Source organism: Palaemon carinicauda, chromosome 11 (assembly GCF_036898095.1).
Source record: "Palaemon carinicauda isolate YSFRI2023 chromosome 11, ASM3689809v2, whole genome shotgun sequence".
Taxonomy (NCBI): domain Eukaryota; kingdom Metazoa; phylum Arthropoda; class Malacostraca; order Decapoda; family Palaemonidae; genus Palaemon; species Palaemon carinicauda.
In genome coordinates, this window is record NC_090735.1 from 130,377,172 (window position 1) to 130,389,906 (window position 12,735).

General features: G+C 33.7%; 1 protein-coding gene across 2 annotated transcripts in view; it reads left to right on the top strand.

Moving 5' to 3' along the window:
• Positions 1 to 12,735, top strand: part of LOC137650217 (neuron navigator 3-like) — a 1,066,036-nt gene that overhangs the window by 200,208 nt on the left and 853,093 nt on the right. Inside the window, exon 1 of one of the 2 annotated variants that reach the window (XM_068383448.1) lies at positions 6,334 to 6,581. The exons of the other annotated variant lie outside the window; for it this stretch is intronic. The gene's annotated coding sequence lies outside the window, so the exon portion shown is untranslated. Of the gene's footprint in view, positions 1 to 6,333; positions 6,582 to 12,735 lie in introns of those variants that run through there. 2 annotated transcript variants of the gene reach the window in all.

Here is a 12,735-nt window from a genome sequence, read left to right on the forward strand (position 1 = left end):
GCCTAAGTATTTTAAAGCCAGATCTGTGCCTTATCATTATAAATGTAAAATTGAGAATAGTTTGAAAGAACTGGAAAGTAAAAATATAGTGAGCAAGGTCGAGCATGCAGGACATTGGGCCAGTCCTATTGTTCCTGTAATGAAACCTAATGGTGAAATAAGGATTTGTGTAGATTTTAAGTATCTCAATACCCAAACAAGTGTTAATACCTTTCCATTACCGAGATTGGATGACATTTTGGCAAATGTAGGTTCTTGTCAGTATATTTCAAAATTGGATTTGAAAAATGCATATTTACAGGTATCTGTGAGTGAAAATTCTCAACAATATTTAATTATGAATACCCATTTGGGATTATATAAGTTCCACCGATTGCCTTTTGGGTTGTCATCAGCACCAGGTATATTTCAGAGGTTTATTTCTGAATTATTGGCAAATATTGAGGGTGTTCATGTATTTTTAGATGACATATTGATTGTCGGAGCTACCAAAGAGGAACATGACAGGAGTTTATGTAAGGTTTTATCAATTTTGCAACTGAGAAATGTTAAATTGAATAAAGATAAATGTATTATCGGTTCTAGGGAAGTACCTTATTTAGGATCCATTTTAAGTTGTGAGGGAATTAAACCTGACCCAAAGAAAATAGAGGCAATTTTGGAAGCTCCAACCCCTCAGTCTGTCCAGTCTTTGAAATCATTTTTGGGGTTATGCACTTACTACAATAGGTTTGTACCTCAGTTCAGTTCTATTTTATGTCCTTTATATAATTTGACACAAAAGAATGTTGAGTTTCATTGGTCAGCAATTCATGAAGAAGCTTTTCAGAGTATTAAGGAAGCCTTGGGTAGAGCTGATATTTTGGATAATTTTAACCCCAATGCTACCATGATTTTAGAAGTTGATGCTAGCCCTGTAGGAGTGGGAGCTGTTCTTAAACAAGAATATAAGGGTAAAATTTCTACCATTTCGTTCAAAAGTAGAAAATTAACTAATGCCGAGTGTAATTATTCTCAAATTGATAGAGAGGCTTTATCCATTATTTTTGGAGTCAAGAAGTTTTCAGATTTCCTTTTGGGTAGGAAGTTCGTTATTAGGACGGACCATAAACCCTTGACTCATCTATTTAACCCTAGTAAGAGTATTCCACAATTATCTAATGCTCGTATTCAAAGGTGGGCTTTATTCCTATCAGGTTTTGATTTTAAAATTGAGCACATTAAGGGAGTGCATAATACAGTGGCAGATGCTCTTAGTAGGCTACCATTATGTAGAGATGATACTGATTTTCATGTACCAGGAGAATATGTAAATTTGATTAATATTTTGGATAAGAATTCTTTTGATGTTACAATGGTAAAAGAATGTATAGAAAGAGACACTGTTTTATGCAGAGTAAGAGATTATGTAAGGAGGGGGTTCCCCAAGGAAAATGTGATGGAAAATTGTATGTTACCATTCTATAAATTGAGAAATGATCTTTCTTTGCATGATAATGTATTACTGTATAGGAATCGTATTTTGGTTCCTGAAATGTTGAGAAAGCGTGTTATGGAAATGCTTCATGAGGGCCACAAGGGTATTGTTGCCATGAAAGCCGAAGCAAGGTCTTTTGTATATTGGCCTAATATGGACCAAGATTTGGAACAAATAACTTCTAACTGTGCATTATGTATAACAAATCTCAAACATAAGGCCATTTTACCTTTATCTTGGCCGTCAGTAGATAGACCTTGGTCCCGCTTGCATGTAGATTATTGTGGGCCCATTGACAACATGCAATATTTGATTATTATTGATTCCTTTTCTAAATTTATTGATGTCTATGCTTGTAAGAATATAACTTCAGAGGATACCATACAATGTTTAAGGTCGTGTTTTGCTAATTATGGTATTCCTGACACAATTGTATCTGATAACGCAACTTGTTTTATGGCTAGGGAGATTCAGAATTTCTTTCAGAAAAATGGTGTTAGACATTGTTCAGGAGCACCATATAATCCAAGTACAAATGGGCTTGCAGAACGGGCTGTCCGAATATTCAAAACTAATTTCAAAAGGTTTGATTGTAAATTGCCTGTAAAAACCAGAATGGCAAAATTTTTGTATACTTATAGACGTACAGTACAGTCTTCCACTGGCTGCTCCCCAGCTGAATTGTTATTTGGAAGGAAATTTAAGGGTCCACTAGATGTTATAATGCCTAAACAAGGAGATGAGTTTTACGTTCATGAGTCTAAATTCAGAGTTGGTGATGCAGTATATGCCAGGAATTTTGGTAAAGGACCAGAATGGGTAGAAGCTAAGATTATCAAAGTTCTGGGTGAAAGGAATTATTTAGTTTCTGTAGATGTTAATGGTATTTTGACTTGGAAGCGTCACTTATCACAGTTATTTGGGAGAAAAATGTATAATACTAGAGTAACTGATGAATCATCACTATTAAAAGATACAATGATTCCTTCTGTTCCTGTAGTTTCTTCTCCCAATAATGTACAAGGATTAGAAGAAACAAATAACCCTATTCAGAACTCAAGTAGGATTTGTAATCCCAATGTAGAAGTAGTAGGATCAGAGAACAGTAATTGTGATACTGGTGCCATTGTAAGAAAATCTACCAGAGTAAGTAAAAAACCTAGGAGACTCATTGAACAAATTAAATTTTTTTTGTGTGTTAACCTAAGGGGGGAGGAGTGTAATGTATTGAGAAACACTACTCTCTCATTCTACTATGTTGAACTTTTGAGTTGTTGTTGTCTTCCCCGCCATCCACGAACTGTGACGCCAGCAGAAGCATGGGTCTGTGTACTTGTATTTGATATACCAGAATAAAGTACGGACTTACCAACCTGTCTTCTTGGAACCTAAGTACTAAAGGGACGAGGATGTAACACTACTCAAAGACCTTCCACGATCAAATTCGAACATCTCAAAGAGGAAATCATGCGGCAGTAGGTCTAGATGTGTCAACCTGGTTAAAATTGGTATTAAAACATGAGCTGTCAATCTTTGCTAACAGCCGATATAATGTTTAGTTCTCCCAGCTACTCAAAGACTTTCCACGATCAAATTTTGAAACATCTCAAAGTGGAAATCACGCGAAAATAGGTCTAGCTGTAACACCTGGTTAAAATTTGTATTAAAACATGAGCTGTCAAGCTTTGCTAACAGCTGATATAATGTTTAGTTCCCCCAGCTACTCAAAGACTTTCCATGATCGAAAGGGCGTCATGAATACATAATTGCCAAAACTGTAAAAGTATTTGATTAGTGAAGCAGTATCCAGCAGAGGATAGAAGGCCCTGTCTGATGAAGACTTAATTACCTGGACACGCTTGTTAACTTTCCTCGCCACGGTCAGTACACAGCAATAGTGGATTATAATTACATACATTCATGAGGTGGCTCAGAGTATATACGATGCGCTTGTTGTTGAGTTGATGTTGATGGACGAGCAAAAGATAAAATAAATAAAAGAATTTGTAAATTATAAATGGAATAGATTATTATTATTATTATTATTATTATTATTATTATTATTATTATTATTATTATTATTATTAGCTAAGCTACAAACCTAGTCGGAAAAGCGAAATGAATAAGCTTAAGAGCTCCAACATAGAAAGTAGCCTAGTGAGGATAGGAAAACAAGAGGAGTAATTAGCAATTGAAGATTCTTAAGACCAGTAACAATGATGGACGAGCAAAAGATTAAATAAATAAAAGAAATTATAAATTATCAATGGAATAGATTATTATTATTATTATTATTATTATTATTATTATTAACAGCTAAGCTACAAACATAGTCGGAAAAGCGAGATGCCATAAGCCTAAGAGCTTCAACATGCCTAGTGAGGAAAGGAAATAAATAAACTACAAGAAGAGTAATTAGCAATTGAAGAATCTTAAGACCAGTAACAACAATGAAATAAATCTTTAGAAAATATGTAATTAACTATTATTTACCTTGATAATTTTCTGACATTCTGTAGTCCGGCAGAATCCTGGTAAAACTCCAACTTTATTGAATAGTCGATTTCGTGCTATACGGTATACTTTCCATCTATCATTTCAGTAAGTAATCGATATTGAACCATGCTAGGTGTTGACTACAACCCATTTTTTTTTTATTTCAATGTTTTTACTGATCTTGAAATATTTTATTTTTTCTTGTTTCCTTTCCTCACTGAGCTATTTTCCCTGTTGGGGCCCCTGGCCTTATAGCATCCTGCTTTTCCAACTAGGGTTTTTTAGCTTATCATTTAATAATAATAATAATAAAAATAATAATAACCATTAAAGTTATGAACGCGAGATAACATAGTCGTTAAGTCATCTCTCTTACTCTTCAAAATTGGATTAGAGTTCTGCTTGGCGGTACACTCGGGCATGCTGTTCTATTTTTTTTTTTTTTTCGGGTTTTCTGCCTAAAGGTTATTAATAATGTTGAATTTTTGCCATGTAAAGAATTAGGCAGTGATTGTAACACTTCGCACATACTGTCACCATAATTCTTTTGTATATTTGTTTATAATAAATTGTGTCTGAGCACGGCTTGTTGACGATCTCTCTTTCTCTCTCTCTCTCAGACAGCGTGTTTCTTGGCGGATAAAAATATGACTGTCACGCGACAGAAAGTTCTGTCATTTGTGTTTGGTCATTTTCTTTTATATATTTTGTGAAGTAATAATTATGTTATTTATGTATATATATATATATATATATATATATATATATATATATATATATATATATATATAAATGTTTATATATATATATATATATATATATATATATATATATATATATATATATATATATATATATATATATATATATATATATATATATATATACTGTATACAGTATATATATATATATATATATATATATATATATATATATATATATATATATATATATATATATATATGAAATTTAAACAAAGCCTATCATAGTACACGTTACACTTTATAATGAACCAAGTTATTGTGTATATTTAAAATTATCTTTTGAAATAATTCATAAATGATTGAATACTGATCTTATATAAGGGTTGTGGTATCCTGTTGAAAACGTCCCTGCATGGTGATTTGTTGGACTGGAGTTCGAGACCCACCCAAGTAGTTTCTTGTCTGCAACCTCACCATCCTTGTAAACTAAGAATGGTGGGGGAGCCTACAGGTCTTATTGCCGAGTCCTCAGCAACCTTCCCTGGTCCTAGCTTATGTGGAGAGGTGTCCTATGCGCTGATCATAAGGGTATATTGGCAGTCTCTAGAGCCTAGGTCTAGGGTAGTTCTGCTAGGGGATTCCCACTTTCCCTTAATTCTGCCATTCATGAGTGACCTTTAAACCTTAAACTGTTTCATCTCAAGTGATAAAGATAACCTGATAAGCACACAGCTGTCCAGCCATAAGATCTTTACATGAGCGCAGTCTCAACTCTTAGCAATAAATAAGATAACATCTCCTTTTGCATACGGATATAGTAATAATCTTTAAGAATTCAAGCGTGGTTAAAATTCATAACATTCGTACGTGATGCGAATAGTTATTCATTCGGATACTCTCGGGATAACTGCAGTTCAGAGCGGAATTACAATCATGATGCCTTGACCAAGAATGCGAAACACACACATGTTCGTTTTCACCGGCTTAGTCACACCAGGTCAACCGATCTTAATGGTCTACCCCAAGGAATGATAATTAGGTACTTGTGTTGATATCCAGCAAAACTTGAATATACGAAATAACAAAATGCTATTTGAAGTGATAGAGTCTATTTAATCGTTTACATTGAACGCATATTAATAATAAACACGTTAAAATACGAGAGAGAGAGAGAGAGAGAGAGAGAGAGAGAGAGAGAGAGAGAGAGAGAGAGAGAGAGAGAGAGAGACTATCGTGCATGTGCTCATGAGGAGGTACGCTTCGGGTTAATTTTCGCGAAAATAAAAACCCCGGGAAAAAATGGCATGAGACCACGTGCACCTTGCGTTATTCACTTGTGTTGATATTGAACAAAACTGTAAACATACGGATAATAAAATGCGATCTGAAGTAATTTAGTCTAATAAATCTTATATAATGAACGTACATTAATAATAAACACGTTAAAATACGAGAGAAAACTTAGAGATGTGAAAGATCTGTAAGAAAAATCTATCTTTCATGCGCACATTAGAAGGTACGCTTCGGGTTTAATTTCCGCGAAAATAAAACCCCCGGGAAAAATGACGAGCGACCACGTGCACCTGGCCATTACACCGCCTTGACTTTTAAAAGTGTTGATGGATCAGTATTATTATAAACTTGGTCGTGAGCGCACACGTTTTGAAACTCGGGATATAAGTTTTATTAAACAATATGCCCAGTGTTACTTATCAATCATTTTTGTGTAAGTGAAAGCGATTTTAATATAAGCCGGATATTGTTTTATGTGTTAGTTTGTGAATGTCATCTACCATTTACCGAATTATCCGGTTTTTAACGTTCAGTGACCGGGAAAAAGGAAGTAGGAATTAAAGCTTCATATCGACCATGGTTTTTCTTTGAGAAGCATTTCAACTAAAAATGTAAGTTTTGCTCTCTATTTTGAGTGCTCTATACCAGCGTTGCCAGGTTTTCTAAATGGGAATAGGCCAACTTCTAATCAACAGAAGATTTAAAAGACCAACCCAATAGTAGAAAAAGGCCAAATATAGTATTTATGGCCGGCCTTTTTTCATATTACTGAAGGTCTAGCAATTTTTTAAAAAGTCCAAATTTAAGGTTTTTTTGGCCTGAAAATAGGCCAGACTGGCAACCCTGCTCTGTACTCTATAGACCAGTGGTTCTTAACCTTGTTGGAGGTATCGAACCCTTCTTAGTTGGATATATATATATATATATATATATATATATATATATATATATATATATATATATATATATATGTGTGTGTGTGTGTGTGTGTGTGTGTGTGTGTGTGTGTGTGTGTGTATGTGTGTGTGTGTGAATGGAATAAAGAGGAAAAGAAACAGAAAGTTACACCTAAATATATCAACAAAATATGAACTTTACACAAAAACAGAAACATAATGAATACTTATTGCAAATCAATGCGACTTTTGCTGTTGCATTTCAGAGACGATTTCAGAAATCCGAGGCTTAACCTTGGCGAGTGCCACTCTCATATCATTTGTGGTGTGTTACCTCCGCCGAACCCCTGGGGTTCGATCGAACACAGGTTAAGAACCACTGCTATAGACATAGGCCAACCGGTTACCTAATTTGTCTGGTGTCAGATTCAACTACCAGATTAGGAAGATCATTCCACAATCTGATCACAGCTGGAATAAAACTTCTACAATACATAAGAGGAAATCCTAAAGGAAAATAGACCAATTGCTTATGTGCAAATGATGCTGACACTTCCTAATAGAATGTGATATCAATTTCGGGTACTCTACATACATAGGCCTATACCTCGCCGGCCGGTTACCTAATTTGATGTCTGCTGCATTTTGGATTAATATTTGCCGTGTTTGCTATAAATTTTATTACTATTGCATTCCTTTTGGTCATCCCCTGGGTTTTATTTGTGAATATTTGAGATGAATCACGAATCGTATTACTCTTCTTAAAATATTTAAATTTTTCCTTTTCTCCTTTCCTCACTGGGCTATTTTCCCTGCTGCATTTTCTATTAACATTTTCCGTGTTTGCTATAAATATTATTTCTATTGCATTCCCTTTGGTCATCTTTGTTTTATTTGTGAATATTTGAGATGAATCACGAATCGTATTACTCTTCTTAAAATATTTTAATTTTTCCTTTTCTCCTTTCCTCACTGGGCTATTTTCCCTGTTGGGGACACTGGGCTTATAGACTTATAGTATCCTGCTTTTCCAACGACGGTAATAATAATAATAATAATAACAGTTGTTTGCTTTACTTGTTCTTCGGTCTAGGCTATATATTACGAAGCGTCTGGAGGATCAAATGTAGGTTTCCGCATCGTTAAAATTAAACATTAGGCCCAAGTGCATTACAAAATAATTACAATTTAATACAAGTGGTTTTTATTCCATCTGATGTTATTACATAGTCTAGTGAACCTAAACTGGAGTGAACTAAGATTTACCTACCAAAAAGTATATAAATTATTGTTTTTGAGTAACTAAAAAATTAAAATCAAGATGTGATGTTGTAAATTGTTAAATTAGATGGATTTGTTTATAGAAAAATGCAATTAAATGTAATTATACTGTAAATATTGTGATTGTAAAGAAGATGTAATTTAACTTTTTAATATAAAGATAAAAAAAAAACTTCCGTCTAGTTGGTTGTATGGGTAGATTCCAAACCGAGGTGAAAAAAACGAGTAGAATATTAATAATTTTCATATGCGGTTTAGTTAAGATTATGTGATACAATTCAGTTTAACGATATTTACATTAGGTCACACTAAGTAATAAATCTCGAGATTTGACAAGCTGTGATAAAGTTTACATATGGATTTACACACAACACCCAGTAGAGTGATTTGCTAGGGAGTGCTTGTTATTATTATTATTATTATTATTATCCAAGCTACAACCCTAGTTGGAAAAGCAAGATGCTATAAGCCCAGGGGCTCCAACAGGGAAAAATAGCCCAGTGAGGAAAGGAAATAAATAAATGAAGAGAACAAATTAACAATAAATCATTGTAAAATAAGTAACAACGTCAAAACAGACATGTCATATATAAACTATTAACAACGTCAAAAACAAATGTCATAAATAAACTATAAAAAGACTCATGTCCGCCTGGTCAACAAAAAAGCATTTGCTCCAACTTTGAACTTTTGAAGTTCTACTGATTCAACCACCCGATTAAGTAGTATATACTAAAGCGTTTTTTCTCTTCGCTATCTTATTGTTTTTTCTGTTTTAGAATGCTCTCTTCATTCTAGCCATCCAACTCCTTTAAAGATATCGCGGTTAGTTTTTGTTTGCATCATCATTAATGTTATTATTACTACTACTACTTGCTAAGTTACAACCCTAGTTGGAAAAGCAGGATACTGCTTATGCCCAGGGGCCCCAACGTTGTAAATAGCTTAGTGAGGAAAGGAAACAAGAGAAAATTAAATATTTTATAAAGAGTAACATCAAGATAAATATTTCCTATATAAACTTTAACAAAACATCAGGAAGAGAAATTAGTTAGAATAGTGTACCCGAGTGTAACTTCAAGCAAGAGATTTGCCCATTTAAAGCAGCTATCGAGGGATCTTTTCTGTTTGGTGGTCGCCACTCATTCTTAACCAAACTTTTATCATTAATATTGTAATTAGTGTTGAATACGAATATGACATTTATTTTCACGAGAAATGAAAGATAGTTGTACAAAAAGAGGATTTAATGTGCACTACTTTTCAACGCGCATTAATCAAGCAATAGTAATTAACGGGCGTAACAATACAGTCAGTCAGGTGTTACGCGGTACGCGATATGTTTGAAATAACCGTGGTAGGTTTGAGATAACAGAGGACGCGATGGATAATAACTACAACTTACAGTGGTTGTTTACCAACATTTTAACTGAAGAAGATGCAGTTCAATTTCTTCAGAGATTCAATATATTAGAAAGTGAGAAACTGTGTAAAAAGAAACATCAGATGATAATTAAAAAGACAAGTGAAAGTGTAAGGTGGATTTGTTACAAGAGAGCTTGTGAGAAAGTTTCATTAAGGAAAAACACTTGGCCTGATGGCAGTTCCATTCCATTATAGAAAATCATCCTCTTCATTTATTCATGGGCAAAAGAGTATTCCAGCATTAGATTTTGTGAGGACGAATTGAAAATAAGTCACACTACTACAGTTGATTTCAACAATTACTTAAGAGAAGTAAGTTAACCTAACCTAACCTCGTAACCATTTTCTCCTAACCAGGGGGGCGAACCCCCATTTAAATGAAAAATATTACTTAATCTTAATTAAACTAACAAAAACCTAAACTAACATAACATAACTTACCTAACCTAACCTAACCTAACCTAACATAGGCCTAAGAGGTAATTATCTTTACATTATCCCATATCTCTTCAGGTATGTGCCTCATCTCTACTTGCCGTTAAAGGAAGATTTGTTTAAAGAAATATTATTGGACATATCTCAGTTCCATGGTCAATGAATATTGTATTTGAATATTGTACTTTCCTCACATTAAATTTGCCTATTTTGCAACTGTTTTTAATTTCTCGAAAAAATGAATGTCATATTCAGCATCAAAAACTGTACTAATGATGAAAATTTGGTTAGAAATTAGTGGCGACCACCAAACAGAAAAAGACTCCTATCGAGAACTGAAATAGTTTTAGATTTTGCCAACAAATCGAAGGGTAACTAAAATACTATTCAACAGAATTGCCACATTTATACTACTGTATAACTTTTTTTTTATCTTTTTATTAAAAAGTTAAATTACATATTCTTTACAATCACGATATTTACAGTATAATCACATTTAATTCCATTTTTCTATAAACAAATCCATCTAATTTATCAATTTACAACATCACACATCTTTATTTTAATTTTTAGTCACTCAATAACAATAATTTATGTAACTCGTGAGTATGTGTTAGCGTGTGTGTATGTGTGTATTTCGAATAAGAATGTTATTTGATTCAGATTAACGTTGGCGCATCGGTCCTCATTGGAGGGCCAGGAATTTGTAGGTGCGCAGTGACGGTAGCCACTTTCTGTTTTGTGAAATTAAAGAAGGTTCAAACCGGTGGAACTTCTTAGTATCATAACTGTGTCGTATTACCATTTGCCCCCCCCCCCTCTCTCTCTCTCTCTCTCTCTCTCTCTCTCTCTCTCTCTCTCTCTCTCTCTCTCTCTCTCTCTCTCTCTCTCATATGCTACATTCGCCTACCTCATGGGGTTGATATTTTACTAGACCATTTTATACTTCTAACCTTCATTTGGAAACAGAAAATTTCTCTATTTTTATAACGATAACGGTATGTTTTTAAGGTTTTAAGGGGATCTGTGTAAGTATTTGTTAAAAGTCTTCATTCAGATGGCGTTCTTATAACCCATAGTTTTAAACCTTGGTCTATATCAGAGCTCATTAATAACAAAAACAATAACTACTGTACGTGATAGGCCTAAGTACATGATAATGGTAAAAAATATGAATTAGACCTACAATCTCGAGTAAGATCATTTTAGATGTTGAGTGGCACATTTACTTAACATTAGAATTTGAGGATTAGCTAATGGAAGGAATTCTGTAACTTATAAGGTTCGCATGAGACATCTGCACTGGGGATCCAACGGCTTTTTGTAGAATATATTTGTCTCCATCTTAATTGCATACAAAAAAACTAGCGCTTGCCTTTACTAGAGTTTGTAAGAGATTTAATAGTACTGTCTGCACTGTTACCATCTTTGTTGTTAGTATTTATATTTGATATTGTAATTTTAGGTAGTTCGGATGGTTTACTGAATCGAGAGCGTTGATGGTTATATACATCCTCATATTATCATGTCAAAGGATTTTAACGTGCATATAGGCCTATATGTGTACGTGTGGGTCTCTCTCTCTCTCTCTCTCTCTCTCTCTCTCTCTCATATATATATATATATATATATCCAGAAACATTTTACCCTGGAGGCATAGTACCGTTGATTATAAGTCTATTCTAAAGTTTTGACCAAGAATGTATTTTAAAGTATCACCTTATCGCGCAATGTATCTCTTATATTTTAGGCGTTTTATGGATATGTTTATTTTTCGTTTACTTATTTTTTCTTGCCAATAGCTTTGCATAGAAAGTTTCAAACCGATTCTACGACCATTTTATTTGATAGACCAGTCTTTACTGACAGAATAAAGTTTTATTTGATATAGTGTTATGTTACTGATATGATTTATTTGGTATTTTTCTATCTGATATGCAAATATCCGTGATGATGGGACACTCAGACATACTATTCTGTTTCCTTATTTCCTTTCCTCACTGGGCTATTTTCCCTTTTGGAGCCCTAGAACTTAGTCCTGCTTTTCTAACTAGGGTTGTAACGTCGCTAATGATAATAGTAATATGAGGTAATATCACGCTTCAAGGTAATATGATTGGTTTATTTAAAGCTGTTTCGAGTCCTAATACGTTTGATATTTGTCTTGTCTACTTACGGATTGTGATATTTGTATTATGTAAGGCCAAACTCTTGTATTGTGATTTTCATTATTAATTTTAATTTTCGTAAGCAGTTGGTTTTCATCCTGAATTATATTTCAACTGGTTATTTTGTAGGGTGAAAATATTATTATTATTATTATTGTGGTATAACAATAGCTGGAAAAGTAGAATGTTACTAAAGCCAGGCCTTCAAAAAGGAAAACAACCTTGTGTATCAAAGAAAACTCCACCTGTAAAGTAAAGATAAGAGAAATAACAAAGATAAAGCAGCATGGACAAGAAAGTAGAATAATTTAGATAAAACAGTAAAACCTATTTTTGACGTTTGGGATAGGTCAGTAAGAAGTATTTAGCCGCTGAGCATAAAACCAGTTTATCTTCGCACGAGTTAATTTTGTACTGGTAATTTAATGAGAACAGTTAGCGAGTGACAGGGGAAGGTGAACTTGCTGTTTCTTCTTCACTGTTTTCTTGATACGGCTAAGGGTAGTCGATATGCTGTTTAGTTGGTGTTTTTGTTTAAGACAATTTGACTTACTCTCTCT